Consider the following 21,116-nt stretch of genomic DNA (forward strand, 5'->3'; position numbering starts at 1 on the left):
GTACACGTTCCCTGTCCGGGTGGAGGCCCACCGAACTTTGAATTCGTCTCGTGGTGTGGTCTATACTGGCTCCCTCGACGGATTGACTGACGAGGAGCTTCAATCATTCCTCGCTGAGCAGGGTGTGACGGCTGTCCATAGGGTCATGAAAAAGGTCAACAATGACCTTGTACTGACCCGGACAATTTTCTTGACCTTCAATAGTGTTAAGCTGCCATCGCGCATCAAGGCGGGCTAAGAGGTTATTTCTGTTCGCCCCTATATCCCGACACCTACGCGCTGCTACCAGTGTCAGCGTTTCAATCACACTCGACAGTCTTGTTCCAATGCGGCTAAATGTGTCACCTGTGGCAGGGATGCCCATGAGGGTGACTGTCCACCTCCGTCTCCTCGTTGTGTGAACTGTCAGGGTGACCATGCAGCATCCTCCCGCGACTGTCCTGTCTATAAGGAAGAACGCTGTATCCAGGAAATTCGGGTCAAAGAGAAAGTGTCCACCTCGGCTGCTCGCAAGCTATTGGCTAGTAGGAAGCCCACGCTGCTCCCAGCGGGGAAATACAGTACTGTCCTCGCCTCTCCTCGGACTACCCGGGAGGTAGCAACCCAGACATGCGATCTGACCTTCAGCACCACGGTCGTCCGTTCGGCCAGTGCTAAGATCGCGCGGTCGACGTCTCCTCTTCCTCCCATCACCCCACAGACACGAGCACCTTCTTCAGCTTCTGCTAAAACGAAGACACCGAAGTCAGATGCACGGGCCTTCAAGAAGGAACCATCCCGTGCAGACTTCCTCCGTACCTCGACCTCACAGCCTTCGACCGGTACTTCCACTACACGTCCTTCCAAAAAGGCGCATAGGAAGCACAGTTCTCCTTCCCCGCCACGGCGCATTTCTTCTCTTGCGCCACCCAGCGGCTGCCGCCCCAGGCCGTCATCCGTTTCGCCTGGCCGCACCGCTGGTCGCCGTACATCTGGCCGTTCACTGGCGGAGGAAGCTCCCCCTCCCGGCCATCCTCCTGAGATGGCCGATGACCCTATAGACCCAATGGACGATGACTGTCCGCCTACTGATAGCGGCGGCAGTGCTCGCTCGAAGCCAGGCCCTAAGCGGCCTTCGAGGTGACCACTTCTCTCATCTTTCTTTTCTTACGCTGGCACTTATTCACTGGAATATTCGCAGCATTCGCTCCAACCGAGAGGACTTGAAGTTGCTGCTCCGCTTGCACCGTCCGCTTGTCGTAGCCCTCCAGGAAACGAAGCTACGCCCATGCGATCAAATTGCCTTGGCACACTACACCTCTGTGCGTTTTGACCTACCCCCTGTGGTAGGTATCCCAGCTCATGGAGGGGTTATGTTGCTGGTCCGGGATGATATTTACTACGATCCCATCACGTTGCACACCGGCCTGCAGGCAGTTGCCATCCGCATTACTCTCCCCACTTTTACGTTTTCCTTTTGTACCGTTTACACTCCATCGTCATCTGCCGTTACCAGGGCAGACATGATGCAACTTATTGCTCAGCTACCTGCACCATTTTTGTTAACTGGAGACTTCAATGCTCACCATCCCCTTTGGGGCTCTCCAGCATCCTGTCCGAGGGGCTCCTTGTTAGCAGACCTTTTCAACCAGCTCGATCTTGTCTGCCTCAATACTGGCGCCCCTACTTTTCTTTCGGACACATCTCACACCTGTTCCCATTTAGACCTCTCTATATGTACTCCCCAACTTGCACGCCGGTTTGAGTGGTATGCACTTTCCGATACATATTCGAGCGACCACTTCCCGTGTGTTATCCATCTCCTGCAGCATACTCCCTCTCCGTGCTCCTCTCGTTGGACCATCTCCAAGGCAGACTGGGAGCTCTTCTCTTCCAGGGCTACCTTTCAGGATCAAACCTTCACAAGCTGCGATCGTCAGGTCGCACACCTCACGCAAGTCATTCTCGCTGCTGCTGAATATTCCATCCCTCACCCTACTTCTTCTCCACGTCGCGTACCGGTCCCCTGGTGGACCGCAGCATGTAGAGACGCTTTACGTGCTCGTCGACGTGCTTTACGCACCTTTAAGCGCCACCCTACAGTGGCGAATTGTATTAATTATAAACGATTACGTGCTCAGTGTCGTCGTATTATTAAAGAAAGCAAGAAAGCCAGCTGGGCTGCTTTCACAAGCACCTTCAACAGTTCTACTCCTTCTTCTGTTGTCTGGGGTAGCCTGCGCCGGCTATCTGGCACTAAGGTCCACTCCCCAGTTTCTGGCTTGAAGGTCGCGAATGAAGTCCTTGTGGCCCCTGAGGCTGTCTCCAATGCCTTCGGCCGCTTTTTCGCCGAGGTTTCGAGCTCCGCTCATTACCACCCTGCCTTCCTCCCCCGCAAACAGGCAGAGGAGGCTAGGCCACCTGACTTCCGCTCCTCGAATTGTGAAAGTTATAATGCCCCATTCACCATGCGGGAACTCGAAACCGCACTTGGCCGGTCACGGTCCTCCGCTCCAGGGCCTGATTCTATTCATATTCAGATGCTGAAGAACCTTTCTCCTGCGGGTAAAGGTTTTCTTCTTCGTACATACAATCGCATCTGGATTGAGGGACATGTTCCCGCATGCTGGCGCGAGTCTATTGTTGTCCCGATTCCTAAGCCGGGGAAGGACAAGCACTTGCCTTCCAGTTATCGACCTATCTCGCTTACCAGCTGTGTCTGTAAAGTGATGGAGCGAATGGTTAACTCTCGATTGGTTTGGCTGCTTGAGTCTCGACGCCTACTTACCAATGTACAATGTGGATTTCGAAGGCGCCGCTCTGCTGTTGACCATCTGGTTACCTTGTCGACCTTCATTATGAATAACTTCTTGCGGAAGCGCCCGACCGCGGCTGTGTTCTTTGATTTGGAGAAGGCTTCCGACACCTGTTGGAGGGCGGGCATTCTCCGCACCATGCATACATGGGGCTTTCGCGGTCGCCTCCCTCTTTTTATTCATTCCTTTTTAATGGATCGACAGTTTCGGGTACGTGTGGGTTCTGTCCTGTCCGACACCTTTCGCCAGGAGAATGGGGTGCCACAGGGCTCAGTTTTGAGCGTCGCTCTCTTCGCCATCGCGATCAATCCAATAATGGATTGCCTCCCAGCTGATGTATCAGGCTCCCTTTTCGTGGACGATTTTACCATCTATTGCAGCGCGCAGTGTGCACGTGTCCTGGAGCGCTGTCTTCAGCGTTCTCTTGACCGTCTTTACTCCTGGAGTGTCGCCAATGGCTTCCGTTTTTCTGCCGAGAAGACGGTCTGTATTAACTTCTTGCGCTACAAAGAGTTTCTCCCACCGTCCTTACGACTCGGTCCCGTTGCTCTCCCACTCGTGGAGACAATCAAATTTTTAGGCCTTACCTTTGACAGGAAACTTAGCTGGTCTCCACATGTCATATTTGGCCGCCCGTTGTACCCGTTCTTTAAATGTCCTCCGTGTTCTCAGTGGTATGTCGTGGGGAGCGGATCGAACCGTCCTACTTCATCTATATCGGTCGATCGTCCGCTCCAAGCTGGATTATGGGAGCTTCGTATACTCCTCTGCACGGCCATCCATCTTACGCCGCCTCAACTCCATCCAACATCGGGGTTTACGACTTGCGATCGGAGCATTTTATACCAGTCCCGTAGAGAGTCTTCATGCTGACGCTGGCGAATTGCCACTCACCTACCGGCGCGATATACTGCTTTGTCGGTATGCCTGTCAGCTACTGTCAATGCCCGACCATCCGTCTTATCGTTCCTTTTTTGATGACTCTCTTGACCTTCAATACGGGTTGTATGTCTCTGCCTTGCTACCCCCTGGAGTTCGCTTTCGTCGCCTCCTTCAACACCTTAATTTTTCACTCCCTGCAACCTTTCGAGTGGGCGAGAGCCGCACGCCACCTTGGCTCCAGGCTCAGGTCCGCGTTCACCTCGACCTCAGCTCGCTCCCAAAAGAGGTCACCCCCGGTTCGGTCTACCACTCCCGTTTTTTGGAACTTCGTTCGAAGTTCAACAACATGACTTTCATTTATACAGATGGCTCTAAGACCAATGACGGGGTCGGGTGTTCCTTTATTGTCGGGGCACAAAGTTTCCAATACCGGCTCCATGGCCATTGTTCGGTCTTCACAGCTGAGCTCTTTGCCCTCTACCAGGCTGTTCTTTACATCTGCCGCCACCGACATTCTGCTTATGTCATCTGCTCAGATTCCCTGAGCGCCATCCAGAGCCTCAGTGATCCGTACCCGGTTCACCCTTTCGTACACCGGATCCAACGCTCTCTTCAGCAGCTGGTGGACGTCGGTACGCCAGTTAGCTTTATGTGGGTTCCTGGCCATGTCGGTATCCCTGGGAACGAAGCTGCAGATGCCGCGGCCAAGGCTGCGGTCCTCCAGCCTCGGACAGCTTCTTGTTGTGTCCCTTCGTCCGATTTTAGCAGGGTCATTTGTCGGCGCGTTGTGTCGCTGTGGCATGCCGATTGGGCTGCACTTACCGACAACAAGCTTCGGGCCTTAAAACCTCTTCCCGTGGCTTGGACGTCCTCCTCACGCCCTTCTCGGCGGGAGGAGGTCGTTTTAGCAAGGTTAAGAATTGGACACTGCCGGTTCAGCCATCGCCATCTGCTGACGGCTGCGCCGGCGCCGTTCTGCCCATGTGGGCACTTGCTGACTGTTAGACACATTTTAATGTCCTGTCCTGATCTTAACACACTGCGCCTCGATCTTAACCTGCCTAATACTTTCGATGCCATTTTAGCGGATGACCCACGAGCAGCTGCTCGTGTTCTTTGTTTTATCAATTTGACACACCTCGCTAAGGACATTTGATGATGTTTTTTCATCCTATGCCTGTCAGTCTGTCTTTTATTGTGTTTTCCCTTTTAGTTGTTGTTGTCAACTTGTGCCTCGCGGTGCATTCTTAGAGTAGTCAGGGCGCTAATGACCATTGAAGTTGTGCGCCCGAAAACCCCAAAAAAAAAAAAAAAAAAAAAAAAAAAAAAAAAAAAAATAATTGTTGCTGCCTCCTTCTCTGACTTAGCCAACCAAAAGTGTCATCCAAGGGACATTGTGGCAGCTTTAAAACATTGCATTTCCTATTCCCCACCAGGTTAACAGCCATTTGATCATAATCCAGTTTCTTTTGTTGCTGTTGGTCCTGCGACACAAATGTCTTTTGACTGCTACTAGAATCCCCATGTTATTTGTTAGCTCAGTAATACCCAGACTATATTTTACTGTAACATCCAGAAACCGCTTTGAACACAAGAATTAAGTTTTAAACATCCATGTGAACATCAAGGGGGTTACGGAATACTTGGAAGCCAGACTGTTTCATAACCCCCCCCCCCTCCCCAAATAAAATCTGACATCATCATTCTTTGGATGAATAACTTGTAGAGCCTTCATGGGGAGTTACAAAATTGACTTGCTTTATTAAATTACTATATGACCAACTTCTGCTCCTCAAGGACCTCTCACCTATAAATACTTTTCAGTGTATATTGTAAATGGTCAGCCAGCCACATACACCCCTGTGTCTCCTAGTTTTCCTCTTGTGTCGGTTGTGTTTTAATTGACACTTCTTAACATCTCCCGACTTCCACATTTTTTCATGTGGTTGAGCGCCTGTGGTTGAGCCCACAAACACGCATATGTACCATACCGCACCTGTATCAATCAGCGGCTGAATGGGGCAGCGAAAGGAAGAGTGGCTAATGTACAGCATCGGGGTCTCCCAGCTCTTGCATCTGTTAGAGCTGCTGCCATTCTGCTGATGATGCAAGAAAGTCAGTTACTCACTGATCCATCCATCCATCCATCCATCCATCCATCGATTTCACTTCTTCAGTTAGTAGTATTGCCTCTGATGTATACTGTGTGGGAATTGTCTATAACAAAGAATTGGAGTGATGGATGACATAGGAGAAGATGCGCATAGAAATAGATGAAGAAAGATCGTCAGAACAGGACTGACAGACTGACTCCAGTTTAAATCTGTACAGTGAAACAGTCCTCCGCCAACCAGCTTTCAGAGGTTATTTAAGGTTATCTTTTCAGTATTTTGGCATAAGGGGTCTGCACTCTCCAGTAACTCATTTGAGAGTTATTGCATTCCATTTGCTTTCATGCCAGATTAGCTCAGTATCTGTATTGCACTAAAAATATCACAACACTGCCAATGCTGAAGACGTGTGCTGTGCATTTTGTTTACTAACAACTCCTGTCACATCCATTAACAGTACTCTCCGCTCACAACATAATGCCCACCTCACACTTCAACCTTGAGCTCACAACCTCCAGGGGACTCGCTGCTCTTTGGTGGGTTCATGCTTGGCTACCACAGGCTCCCAGCCTTTGCAGCATATTTTCCCTTTCGTGCTGCATGTCTATCATGTTAGTATCATTTTTCCCTTTCCTTGGAGAACATGTCTGGTGTTTTTTTGGGAATGTTGCACACTGTCCGTAGCTGACATACAGTCTCGCCACTGGTTTTCATGCCTGTTTTCCTTCCTTCATTCACCTTCTCCTATCCTTCCTCCTCTTCAATATTTGAGGCTCCTCGTTTTCCTTCTTCCTCCCTTTGTCCACGCGAAGGCCAGTCAATGCATCTAAAATGTTGTAGGTGACTGGGTAACATGTAATTCTCAGCCTTGGGCCAACTGGTAATGTTTGTATGTGCCACCTGGTGCAGGCCAGGCCCAGAGAGGGGCGATTGCCTGAACTGCTACCTTCCTAAATTGCTGATTGTTCACTCCTAAGTCACATGTACCAATCACCTAAGGCTGCTGTGTGCCCATTTGAAAGGGGCACCCAGTTGGAGGGAGCAAGCCATCAGACATGCTGGCAGTCATGGGAGATTTCCTCAAAGTGAGCCAATTATCATCTTTGCAGTCCACGTCTACCAAACATAAATGGAATGAAGCTCCCAATTCAAAGACCCTCCCAGCTGCATCACAGTGCTGCTCAACAGTCTAACAGAGGCCTAAATCCAAATGTATGTCTGATGAGGGTGGCATGTCAGTCCATCGGGTGACAACAAAAGGTAGATGACTCCTTAGTGCCCACAAGCAATATTTTTCTAATCTTTGTTACAGTGGGAGAATCTGTTCAGGATCAAAGCAGGCTATGATGTTATCACAGTGTGACTGTACATTATGAACCTGAAGTGTTGCTCCCAGTGTCATCATTTCAACCACACTTTACAGTTGTTGACAAGTGGCAAACTGTGTAACTTGATTTAGGGAAGCTAACCACCTTGCTGCTGCATCTACTGCAATGGTTATCAAGCAACCTCCTGTTGTAATTATCTGTTATGTTTTGATGAGCAGCTGTCTAGGAGATCTGGGTAAAGGAAAAAGTTCCGTACCCGGTCACTCGCAAGTTACTGGCTAGTTAAAAACCCTGTGTCCTACTGTCAGGCACTTATAATGTGGTTCTTGCTTCATCTTGCTCCATGAAGGACATGGCCGTGCAGACATGTGAGCTCAAATACATCTCAGAGATTGTGAAATCTCCCATTGTCATGGTAGTATCACCATCCCCTTGTCCAGCTGTGCAACAAGCCATCAAACCCTCGCCACAACGGGAGAAGTCACCAGATACATAACTGACCTGCTGGAAAGGACAGATGAAATACTCCCATGAAGACTTCCTATCTCCTTTCAGTCAACCAACATCTAAGACATCCTCTGCCAACTGGAAAGGCTCAAGAAATCCAACAAAGGCAAACGGTCTTCTCCTAAACTGACTTGGAGATACTCTTCGATGGTGTCATCATGTACTACCTTCACCTGGCCAGCCTCTGTGCCACCATAGGACGGAGGTGAAACCCCTTGACTTTTATCCTCATCGTGATTGTCCTTACAATGACCAACACTTCCCCAATTGTGATGCCAGGTAGAATATCTTACAAACATTATCCGTATCACCACAGAACGTTCTGTTCCCTGCTCTTCGTCTAGACAATGCATGTCCAACACCTTAGGTCATCATTTTGCGGAAATTTCAAGCTCTTCCCACTGTCAGCCGGCCTTCTTCCATCAGAAATGAATGGAGGTGGCTCAAGTGATACCCTTCCCATCTCTGAATTGTGAGGCACAGTACTGCCTATGATATGAGAGAGCAATACTCTCTTGTGGACAACCAGAATGCACGTTTCCCAGTCACTGGTGGGAAGCCATTGTCATACCCATACCTAAGCCCGGTAAGGACAAACGCATTCTTTCTAGTTATCACCCAATTTCTCTTGCCAGATTCGTTTGCAAGGTGATGCAGCATATGTTTTATGCCTGGGTGGTATGTTGGCTCCAGTCTCGCAATTTACTAACCACTGCACAGTGTGGATATCGAGGACGCTGTTCTGCAATTCACCATCTCGTCACTACGTCCACCCGTGTTATGAATGGTTTCCTGCAGAAATCCCAGATTATGGCCATGTTTTATGATTTGGAGAAAACCTAAGACACCTGCTCCATGCCTGAAAAATTTCTCAAGGAAATAGTTCAGGCTGCCATGGACGTCCCGTGTGTAGAGAGTGGACAGGATACCAAAGACTGAGTTTTCAAGGCCCAAGTGTCCTCTCCCTTGTCAATCACCTTTATTCCTGAAGATTGTGTTCCTAAGTATTCCTTCCTCAGTGACTATACCTTTGTGTATACTGATGGTTCTCAGATTGACAGTGGTGTTGGGTACACCATTGTCATTGGTGGCAACGTCTTTAGTTACTGGCTTCTGGTGCACTGCTCAGTATTTACAGCGTAGTTTTCACCCTGTATCAGGCCACTGAATACATTTGGCGACACAGGCTTTTTAGATGTGTCAGACACTGTCGGCACCCTTCAAAGCCTCTGTGGGCTGTACACCACCCATCCCTTAGTGCAATCGTTCCAGGAAAACTGTCATTTGATCACTCGTGGTAGAGACACTGAGATGTTCATGTGGGTTCATGCCCATGTCGGTGTGGCAGGAAACAAAGCTACTGATACTGGTGTCAAGGGTGCAGTAATTTTACCTCAGCCCATTGGTTCATAAATTCCCTCTAATGATTACTGTGTTGCCATCTGTCAGGAGGTGGTGTCACTTTAGCTTCACTGGTTCTCCATTCAATGGAATAAGCTCCGGGTTATTAAGCTTCTCCCTGTGGCTTGGACAAACTCCTGTCAGCCCTCCCTTCATGAGGTCATTTTATCTAGGCTGCGTACTTTGCACTGACTTTTCAGCCTTCGCCATTTAAGTGGCACTCCCCCAGCATGTTGTGGACATTGGGTGCAATGTTAAAATGTCAGGCATTTCCTGGCAGAATGGTGTTTTTTTTAATAGTTTGTGTGCCTGTTTGAGTTTTCCATCTAAATTATCGCCCGTTTTAGCGAACGACAAGCGAGCTGTTGACCGCGTGTTACTTTTTATCCATAAAAGCAATATGGCGAAGACCATGTAATTTTTATTTCAGGACCTCCATTACTCTATGGCATACATTATACACTTTTCTCCACGTCTTTGTTTTAGCATTCTTCTGTTCCATCGATTGTGAATAGAGTGTAGTCATTTCTACCTCCTCTCTTAGTCTTCATGTTGTATAGTTCTGATATGGGTGCATATCATTATAGTTGCTTTTGCACCCAAATACAAAACAAAAGAAAAGGAAACAAACACCACACAAACTAATGTGTAGAAAGCAGGAGTTTCGAAATCAGAATGAAAGATGGAATTTCCATTTGTGCATGACAGCAGAGGGACTGAAACTCGTGCAGGGACTTCTGGAAACTCAATTCTGGTATGCTCTTAGGCGATTTGAAGTGCTCCACGTTTTTCAGTCCAATGTGTGGATCTCATTGTGTGATTTTTTTTTTCTTGTCCTCTGTATGTGATTAGGACTTCTGCATCTTAGTCTCCAAATTGAACTGTTAATATGTTGCTTGTGTTGAGCGTGAGATTCATTTACATCTGTTAGAGAGAAAATGATAGTGTGTATGGTGAACTTGATGAAAGTCATGGCAGTACGAAAGCAAATACTGGGTTGGTGTATATGTTCATATCATTTTTCCAATTTAGATAAACACAAGACACACACATAAGAGATTTGTCACCAGTAATGTGTTTTTCTTCACTATTTACAACAGTCTGCCAAAACTGGGGCAACTTTACTATTCTGTGACTAGAAATCGTGTGGTTTTGAGGCAAAGAACTCACCAATCCATGTTCACAGTGCCTTTTCATCCAGAAAGAAAGGAAGTAAGTTTCTCAAAGGTTGTTATGCAGAGAGCAAAAAAGGTGAAAATCTGAGTGCACAAGATTAAGTGAACCACATTGGTCTGGAATGACTTCTAAAATAAACTCGTGTACAATATTTTTTGTCAGTCTAGCAGAATGATAGAGGCTGCTATAATGGAGCAGCGTCACTTCATAAAGTCTTCCTGGTCATTGTTCTTGGACTGCATCTGCAAGAAGTCGAAGTTGTTTAAAATGAATGTATTTTCTTTGTGAATCTTTTGATGTGTGCAGATCTTTGTATGGGGAGTTGCTGCTTTGTCTGGACGCAATCATTCCTTTCTTTTCCTTGTGTTAGCATACACACACCATTTCTCAAGGCCAGTGACAATACAGGATAGGAATCATTGGTGTTCTTAATGAACCACTAGAATCCGATCAAGCAGTGAGACACAGATGTACCCCTGCCAGTTTATGTGATTTTGGCTTGGAGCACACGATACCTGTAAAAACAGTTTTTGAATATTCCCCTTTTGCATGCAAATGTAACATACGGTAAAATGATCACACTTAATCGTATTTCCCTGTTCTCAAGTACACTGATGTAGTTCATCGTGGGTTAAGGTGCCTTTAACTGAAAAAATGACAATATATAAACTTGACAAGCAATGGTGAACCTCAAATAAAAAATAAGCAATAAATAAATTCATAGCAATTGGAATAACATGCAAAACACAAAAGCTACAAAATGATACCCCAACCTAATACCTATTAAGTCATGGTGTGAAGGCATAAGTACAATACAGTTTAGAGACCATAAACAAGTTTTCCAGTTGGAGCTCCTACAAAGTTGGAGGTGACACACCTGTTTATTTATTTATTTAATGATCGAAAAAAAATAAACAAAAATAATCATGTAGCCTACTCACTTGTCTAAAGCAGTTGAATTATGCCTGGTGACTCGAGAGATTCAGTTGTACTCATTCATGTAAGGACATGAAAAAAATGCAGTCAAGCCAAATTGTTACACTGATGTGTGCTATGAAGTTGTTCACACACCATAATCGCACAGAAAACAAATCCAAAAATTCAGAACACAATTAATCTAGGTCTTGATAAGGAACCAGATCTGACAAAAGATACATATTTTAATTTATAGAAAATTCAAAAGTAACAAAAGCATGGAACCCAAACAAATTTTTGGTGTCAGTATCATTAATAACCAAATACACATCTGCAGTCCGTTCAACCACATGAGCTGTGGTGGACAGAAACAGAGTGAGAACTGTAATATGCTGCTCGTTTGTAGCTTAGCACATGGCATTTGATGGTTGCTGACGGAGGGAGCTGATCTGTGTGAGAGTCTGAGAGCTGAGGAGTGGAACAGTTGATATGGTGTTCACTTTTGGAGATAGCGGTTTCTTCAGTGCAAACACTTAAATAAAAAGTTCATTCTAACCTGTAGACAATAATGAAATGGAATGAATGTCAAGGTCCATTCATATTGAGGAAGGCTGGGTGTGACAAATTGAAGCCATGTAGTTTTTGTTGTCCCACAACTCTCACCATCTGGGGGGCAAGCAGCCTCCTCACGCCGCACAAAGTGAGAGGGATTTGTTGCAAGTGCCACACGGTTTCCTTGTCAGCATCATTGGGTTTATCCATCTCAGCTAGGCTTCCCAGCTTGAGCAGCTATGTCTTCATCTTGTGCCATGTGCAGAAATTGTTCACTGTAAATGATGGTGACGTTGCCTGGTTCTTCCATTTGGTAGGCTACTGCATGGGGGACTTAGACAATGACCAGTATTAAAATTTTTTTTGAAGGCAGATCTTCACTTCAAAGGGTTCTCTGATGAATATCCTTATTCGGCACTAGGCAGATGATCATATCGTCAACTGCAAATTCTGCGGTAGATTCTGTGGAGCTCTTAGGAACAAAGTGACACTTAGGGCCCTCAAACCCTTCAGCTCTGCTACCTAATCCTGATAAGACTGATGTGACTGCCTGCGTTACTGGTAAAACTCTACACAAGTGACACTGATTTGAATGCACTCTTGGCTATAAGGTGATGACAAACTACACGTTTCATCAAAAGTGTGAGGCCAGTTCATTTAAAGCACAACTACTGTTAGACACATGACAGGAATCCCCAACAAACCCTAAAGTTTGTTTCAATCATCCTGAATGCAATGAGGTGTTGGTGTAGCCAGTTTTCATGTTTCACTTCTTCAGCAGAGTAGTCATACGACATAAACCATCGTGGGTAGCACCTGTGATGGTGGAACCTGAACCATCAACGTAGCCACTAGTTTTTCCAAGGTGGCTATAGTAAATTGCTGGTGCCAGACAAGTGGTAGAGGTACCACATTTGTAGGTAAGATGCAAGAAGGAAGTCACACAAACTGAGTGTTTGAAGGTTGTACTTGGTAACACTTGTTTTCTAACTCTGGACCCAATAAAACGTGTGGCTGTTAGAAATGGTCTAGTTAGTGAGTAAGGATGTGTCAGCATAAGTATGAGGTAGGTAGCAAATAAGAAACATTTCCCTGCCAAGGACAGCTCTGTTTCAGCTGCAGGCAATAGAGGTGCAAGATTGAGATCAGTGGCTTTTGTTCGGGACACAAAGCAAGTGAACAGTGCACTATTCTAATGAGCAATAGTGGTGGTGGAGGTGTAGCAGTGTAAGGGTTTCTACAGACTTCATATATGATTTCATTTCGTATGATACAGAATCTGGTTTCACCACATGATCTGTGTTCTCGTGTATTTTTGTTCCTGCTCAGAAATCTGTGTTTGGTCTGCAAGATTTAAATGCATTGTACGTAAATTGCTCATTCTGGCACTGTTCTCTTTTGCAATGGATTGTCATATTTTCTCATTTGTAAGGGAAAATTCCATATTAGCTAGTTTTGATGGAATATATGTGCATCTTCAGTATATTTCCTCACAGAGTGGATATGGAAATCTGCTTTTGAATTTCTTTACTTCTTGACCTTGAGTATGCTTTGCAATCTTGTGGCTAAATCATTCTTCCATGTAACTGCTAAAAATGCAACAGTAGTTAGACAAATGCGTTCACACCTTGCTGGTAGTAGGCACAAAGAGTACATTTTCGTAGAAATGTAGATACAACAATCATCCTTCCACTAGGATGAAAATTTCAAAGGAAATAATACATTCTATTAATAAATAGCTCCCAAAACTTTAAGTCAAAACCTAATTTGAAAGAATTGTCGTTGTTGTTGTTGTTGTTGTTGTTGTTGTTGTTGTTGTTGTTGTGCCCTTCAGTCATGAGATTGGTTTGATGCAACTCTCCATGCTACTCTAAACTGTGCAATCATCATCTCCCAGTACTTACTGCAACCTACATCCTTCTTAATTTGCTTAGTCTATTCATCTCTTGGTCTCGCTCTACGATTTTTGCCCTCCACGCTGCCCTCTAGTACTAAATTGGTGATCCCTTGGTGCCTCAGAACATGTCCTACCAACCAGTCCCTTCTTCTTGTCAAATTGTGCCACAAACTCCTCTTCTCCCCAATTCTATTCAATACCTCCTCATTAGTTTTGTGACAACCCATGTAATCTTCAGCATTCTTATGTAGAGCCACATTTTGAAAGCTTCTATTCTCTTCTTGTCCAGATCATTTATCGTCCATGTTTCACTTCCATACATGGCTACACTCCATACAAATACTTTCAGAAATGACTGCCTGACACTTAAATCCATACTCAATGTTAACAAATCTCTCTTCTTCAGAAACGCTTTCCTTGCCGTTGCTAGTCTACATTTTATATCCTCTCTACTTTGACCATCATTTATTTGTCTCCTCAAATATCAAAACTCCTTTACTACTTTAAGTGCCTCATTTCCTAATGTAATTCCCTCAGCATCACCCCACTTAATTTGACTACATTCCATAATCCTCGTTTTGCTTTTGTTGATGTTCATCTTATATTCTCCTGTCAAGACACTGTCCATTCCGTTCAACTGTTCTTCCAAGTCCTTTGCTGTCTCTGACAGAATTACAATGTCATCGGCGAACCTGTGTTTATTTCTTCTCCATGGATTTTAATACCTACTCCGAATTTTACTCCTGAGTGATATGATTTCCAATCTATTTTTTAAGTGTTCGATTGTTAATGGAAATGCTAAATTCTTCAGAAAATTACATCAAATTTTTACGGTTCCTTTTGGTTTTGAAAGTGAATCCAAAATTTGGCCATTTATCCCAGATATGTTTAGCTTAATATAAAATAACACCATAGGCCAACTTTTTCTGATTTTGGAAACAGAATAACTTGTAATCATTTTATCTACAGTATCCACTCCTCCCTCAGTGTGAATGTAAAAAAATAATAATTGGCATCCCTGTTTTGGGGCTGGTACCATCCATGACATGCATTGTAGATAGGAGTATCAGCAAACAGTTACTTCTTGGTTGGGTACAAAAAATCTATTTATTAGCTTGGAAGCTACATTTTGAAACTCCACAGATTGGTCTATTAGATGCAAAATTCACGAGGTATCTCCCTTTCCTTCTTGTGAAGAGTGCGTAGAATGGTCAATTTTTTCTCCAACATGTCCTCCACTACTAGCAGTTTGTGTGACAATTGTCAATGATGACATTTCTGTGTGTATCTTTGATGTCACTGACAAGCCTTCCTACAATTATTGCTGGGCTGTTTGTTACTAGAAATGGTCCATCTAGCTGCTTTCCTACATATACTTCAATATTACTGGTATAAAACCTTTTTGTCACTCATGGCACATATTTTAATTGAATATTTTGTGGGTTTGTGTGGTGTATATATAGGGTCCAGGAGTAGCAGCCTCTAAACAGAGTCAACATTTCATGGACTGTAACATAATCAGCAGGATTATAGAATCACTTCAGGTTGACTGCAAAGGAATGTGGACATTTTCTGACAGCAGTTATGCTGTCAAGTTTTTTCCTTTCATTTGGGGTGGAAATGTCAGCAAATCTCATACAACGTATTACAAGCAGAAATCTCTCGTAGCTCATTGTGGCATTCGGGATATTCATGTGTACTGCCTGACTCCCGAAATTCTTTTACATTTACATGCTGACCTTTCTCTATACTTGTCAAATGCAAAATGCCAAATATTGGCATAATTTCATGACTATCCATGGCTATAAAATCTCTTGTACATTTTAATTTTTTTTTCAAGATTGTCATGATTGTATCCCTTACTACCAAATATACTATCTGCAATATTAGTGCCGAAAAGCTTGAAAAAACACAATTTCATTAGAGAAATCTTTTTAATAGCTTGTGAGACTGGGTGTCTTGCAGAGTATGTATGTAGGTGTAGATGTATACAAAATGAAACAACGTGTATCAGATACCATCCCCATATATCATCATGATGTAAAAAGTGATTGCTACAAAGTCTGCTCTGTTTAGCCTGTCTAGTGGCTTATAGTGCTTCCTCTGGATTACAGGGTCCTGGGTTCGATTCCTGGGCCGGTTGGGTATTTTCTCCACATGTGGACTGTGTTTGTATAGTTTTCATCATCATTCATGAAAGTGGTGAGATTGGATAGAGTAAATTTAAGGATTTGTACAGGCACTGATAACTGCCCAGTTGAGGACAACACAAACAAATCATCATCATAATGTGTTCTACCCGGTCTGTTGACTCAACTATCACCTGTGTCATCATCTTTGTAATTGTTGTCATTGGTGGTGTTGCTTTCGTTCTTATGAGGTACTGTCTCCCACAGGATTATTTCCTCATCCTGCAGATCCAATCTCGACAATTTTTTTCTACTCATAGCCATTTCTACTGAACCTACTGCCATAATTGTTGTCATTGTGCATTTTTGGCATCTGAGGCTACTGATCTCTGAATCGTACTCATTTAGAAATCTTCGTCTTTGATTTCCAGTTACTTGGTCTGTATGGCTGTGGCAACACCTCTACCTTCCAACAGTGACGGAAGAATGACGATCAAAAATTCAAGTCGTAATACTCCAGTTTTTGTAGATACCTTTGAAATGCTTAAATATTATCTTTGCAATAGCTTGCTTGTATAATGTGCCTTAACTGTAGGTGAGACATTCAAAAATTTACTTACAAGGTACATGCACTGACATACAAATTTCTGCCCATGAGCCTAAGATGTGTGAGCCTATTTTGAAAATTGCTCTTGTTACACATTAACAGCCTTTGTGAAGTGTCACACTATCTTTGTGTGCAGCCCATAAATGAGCAGCAGCAGGCTGACAATGTGATAGCAGTGCAGCGGAAAGTGACAAATGTAGGCTGTCCTAATTTTAATCTGACCATAATTGAGATATCTTGTCACAAAACACAGTTTCCAGATTTTGTCCATGTTGTCTTCAGTCGAAAGTATGGTTTGATGCAGCTTTCTTTAACAACACACAGATACCGTTTACTGTGAGCTTTATTTTTGAACTGCTGAAATTGATTAGGGCTTCTTGTTCACTTAAATAATCTACCCTTCAAATTGTGTGTTGGGTAAGGAGTGCAGTAGTGAGAAAAGTTGCTGCTAACTTAGGTCATTGCCACATGTAGTTCAAAGTAATTCACATTCAACACATACACACACAATTCAAATCTTTCTAGCTGCCTCCTCTGCATTCACCCCTCTGTTATGCCAAAAGTAAACGTAGTGTTGCAGATGTTACACCTATTTCCACTTGCGACCCAGTTTTACAATGCTTAACTGTAGTTCATGATTTTCAAGTTTGCGAAATCCATTGCTTAGCTGCCAGATGATAACTAGAACTTCAAATTGGAAAATGACAGTTGAGACACACACCGACAGCGTCGCGACGCGTTCACCTGGGCGGCGCCGGATATCAGGCGGCGGGTGGCGTCTGGCCGGTGGCCGGTAGCCGCTGCAGCGCGAGGAAATGCTCGAGCGCAAGCTGGTATGATCGCGGCGCAGCCACGAGCTATCCTGCGGAATTGTTTCTGGAATACTTGTTATTGCTGGTGGGTAGAATGTTAAGCGAATTATCTTCGATGTTCAGTCAGACTCATAACTTTTGACCGACTGCGGTAAAAAAGAAATACAGTTGCACGCGAACAGGCGACAATAAGTTTAGAACGCACGACGCTTGCCACTAGACCACGGGCTCACGTAGTCAGACAACGTCTCGGAAGTAGATAACACTTCCTCCTGACACTTCCGCATCTTACAATGTTGCCAGATTGTGCAGATTGCCGGACTTAGAGTTGTCAGGGGCGGTCAGTTTTATTCGCCAACTTAAGTGAATGACTCGGACTTAGTCCCTGTGGCGGCCGGCCGGCGGTCATTTTTATTGTCTAAGACTGTACCTGGAGCAGCTAAAACTTCAACTGTGGCTGACTTAACGGCTTCTTTTAAGTCGTGTTGAACCTTGTTTTCTACGTACTGTTCCTTAGTCTCGACCCATTCTACAAATTATTTTCTTATCGTGGAATGTACGTTTGACGCAGCATCATTCACCCTCATTTCAATGTTTATTTCGGATAGCCTCTGTGTCAGGTCATTGACCTGACCTTGCAGAGTGATGACATGGTCTGCAAGCTTGTTTACTTTAGTTCCGACCTCAACGGACATTTTTGAAACTTCTGTTGTAACTGCCTGGCAACTTTCGATTTGTACTTTGATGTCTTTGTGCACGTTACCTACTGTGCTCTCACATGCATCTACCTTCTGCAGAATACCTTCTATCCTTTCGTTAACTTTAGTACTTAATTCCGAGATATATTCTACCGTGACTGTCCTTATTCTTGCCTCTAAGTTGGCATCAATATTATCTAACCTATTTTTCATTGTACCAATCATGGTATTTAGGTCAAACCATTTTCGCTCTGTCTCCCGTCCCTTTTCCCTTTCTTTTTGTTCCCTTTCTTGTTGTTTTTGTAATTTACAAGCTTCCTTTCCCGTTTCTCCTGTTCTCTTTCTTGAAAAAAAATTCTCATCATTTCAACCACAAATTTTCTCCCGCTTGCTGTGACGATGATTGCTGTGACGATACGTCACGCACATCACCATCGTCTGCCGTTCTCTCCATTCGCGAATCGGGTATGCCTGTTCCCGTTCGCGAACGTAGTGGGTATGACTTGACAACCGTGTCATCACCGTCATCAACACTGTTTGTCGGCTTTCCTTTGTCATCTGCCATGTTTATTTTCAAGTTCGTGACGTAACTGCTCAAAGAAATATTTCGCGCCACGCCGATTGTCAACTGTCAGATGCGTGCGCTGATAGTCAAACGTCACACCGCGGTAGGTGACAATTGCAGAGCTATACCGGGTAGAAGACAAGATGGCACCTAACTTTGAAAATAAGTGACAAACACCTACTAGACACTTAATCCAGCTATTATGGCATCCATCTTGTGTTCTTAACCATAGCAACAATGAAGATGCTAATAATACAAACAAATTAACTTTGCATGAAGAGATGATCAGAAACGAATTTGCATCAGACACCGTAGCATGTACTTCTCTAGTTGTTAAAAATCTGTCAGTACCTTGCCTCCTAGGAATGGAGTTTCTACGTAAGAATCGTGTCATCATAGATTTGCATGAAGGTACATGTACTTTCAGATGCAGTGATAAGAGTATAGTGATTCGACTTATGAGGACCAAAGTTAAGTTGTCCAGCCAAGAACATAAAGTAAAGCTCCGCAAGCTCACATCTCGGCAACAATATTTCAATTATTTAGATGAGTCAGGAGATGCGGACGAAGACTTTGACTTATTACCGACACATGAAGAATTACTGACGAAGGCAAATGAATCTGACGGTTTAGGTGACCGACAAAGAAAGGAACTATACGACCTGTTGACACAATTTACCAATGTGTTTTCTAAGAAACCGGGAATCATAGTCAACTATGTATTCGACATAAAGGTTAAGCCCCACAGCACCTACTGTAAAACCACCTATGCAGTTCCGCAATCCCGCAAGGAAGCTGTACGACAGGAAATCCGAAAAATGTTAAACTGGAAAATAATTGAGCCCTCTGACTCCATATTCGAGCCCATTATTGTCTATATTTAAACACGACGGAAGTGTTAGGCTTGTTCTAGACGCTAGGAACATCAACAAAATTATTGTTCCTGTGTGTACCCGACCGGAAGCATTGGAGGAGCAACTGCAAAGGTTTTATGGTATCAAATTTCTAACCTCCATCGACCTTCGAAGTGGCTATTGGCAGGTGACGTTGTCGCCTTCTTCAAGGAAGTACACGGCCTTTATCTTTGCGGGTCGGTCATATCAATTTCGTGTCGTACCCTTTGGCTTGAATATTAGTTCAGGTGTCTTTATTGCCGCACTTGACCATGTCTTAGGTCACGATTTACTGGACAAAATAACTGTCTATGTCGATGATATCTTAGTAGCCTCGACTTCATGGGAGGAACATCTTGACTTGATTCGGAAAATCTTCGTGAAATTTGCTAACTTTGGCGTTACTGCCAATTTACAGAAATCAAAGTTTGTAAGAAAGGAAGTAAAATTCCTTGGTCATATTATCTCTTCTGAGGGAATCGCTCCCGATCCTAACAAACTGTCTGCAATAAGGAACTTCGCTGTGCCCTGCACCAAAAGACAATTAAAAGGGTTCCTAGGGTTAACGTCTTTCTTTCGTCGCTTTATACCAAATCAATCCATGAACAGTCCAGTGTTGCACAATCTATTAAAGAAAAACGTTCATTGGGCATGGACCTCTGAATGTCAGCAAGCCTTTGACAAAATCAAACAAGCTCTTCTAAATAGCAATATCCTCAGTCATCCGGATATGAAATCCGAATTCTGCCTTTCTTGTGACGCCTCATTTCAAGGCTTGCGCGCTTGTTTGTTCCAGCTAAAGAAAACTAGAGATAAAGAAGAGATTAGGATACTTAGTTTCGCCAGTCGTGTGCTGACAGTGCGAGAGATCGTAATCTGTTACAGACTTAGAAGGATTGGCAGTTGTATGGGCGTTTCGCCGTTTTAATTATTACGTTTATGGCCATCCGATCAAAGTGTATTCCGACCATCAAGCTCTTAGCTTTCTCCTTTCGTGTAAGCTCTATCATCCGAGTCTTACTCGCTGGTGCCTATTTCTACAGGAGTACAATTTCGAAATTCTTTACGTGAAAGGCAAGAACAACATCGATGCAGATGCACTGTCACGCATGCCGGAAGGTATGCCGGAGCCTACGGAACTTGTAGAACAGATTTCCAATCACAAGATACTTCTTATGAAAGATCCCTTGAATCGTAGTTATTTTCTACGTCTTTGCCGACAGATGGGTACTCTGCAAGAAAGTGACCTGAAATGGAAGAGAGTCAAACAGCTTCTACAAGACAACCCCAATCATCGTTTGTCGAAATTTTATAAATCACACAATGGTGTTTTATTTCATCGTACATCTATGTGGACGGAGCAATGGTGTGTTTTATATTCCTGAGGAGTACGTTGAATATCTCATATGGTAGACTCGCCTATCCTGGGGACATTATGGCCCGAGAAGTGTAAAAGAAAGATTTCTGCCTATTGCTATGTACCCAATCTGCATAAGAAAATTCATAAACTTCTAAGCACTTGTTTAATCTGTCAGAAGGCAAAGCCCTTCAATCTTTCCAATGTCATACCTTTGAATCCTATATATACTGAGCGTCCTAACCAAATAGGCAGCACCTCCTCTTCCTCTAGGAAGTGGACCCACATAGTCGAGACTAAGTACCTTGCTGTTTTGCTAGACCTCTTCACTAAGCACGTGCGTTTATACGTGATGAAGTCTTCCAGTGCAAAATCTTTAATAAGACGAGTAGAAAAGGATTCTTTTCTTCGTTTTGGTAAGCCGGAAACCATGTTGTCTGATAATGCTTCGAACTTCGTTGGAAAGGAGTGGAGACAGTTTCTTGCGAATA

This window comes from Schistocerca serialis, chromosome 7 (assembly GCF_023864345.2).
Source record: "Schistocerca serialis cubense isolate TAMUIC-IGC-003099 chromosome 7, iqSchSeri2.2, whole genome shotgun sequence".
In the NCBI taxonomy this organism is placed as follows: Eukaryota; Metazoa; Arthropoda; class Insecta; order Orthoptera; family Acrididae; genus Schistocerca; species Schistocerca serialis.